Genomic DNA, 260 nt, shown 5'->3' with positions numbered 1-260 from the left:
CACCCACCACCCACAGCCCCTGGGCTCCAATGCACACTCGTGGGCACTGGGAAGCAGCACCCAGCCCTCGCCCCGGGGTGTCCAGGAGGGAGCGGCAGGATGCAGGCAGAACGGCGGCAGGCAGAACGGCGGCAGGCATCTGCCTGGGACGAGCAGCTACAGAGAACGGACGCAGCCCGCGCTGGGCACACAAGCGAAATGCTGCTGCTCTTCGCCTCGGCGCAGGGCTTCCAATGCAGGGTTCCCCCCCCCCCAGGAGG

This window comes from Aptenodytes forsteri, unplaced genomic scaffold, assembly GCF_000699145.1.
Source record: "Aptenodytes forsteri isolate BGI_AS27 unplaced genomic scaffold, ASM69914v1 Scaffold752, whole genome shotgun sequence".
NCBI classification, from domain to species: domain Eukaryota; kingdom Metazoa; phylum Chordata; class Aves; order Sphenisciformes; family Spheniscidae; genus Aptenodytes; species Aptenodytes forsteri.
This window is presented reverse-complemented; position numbering follows the sequence as displayed.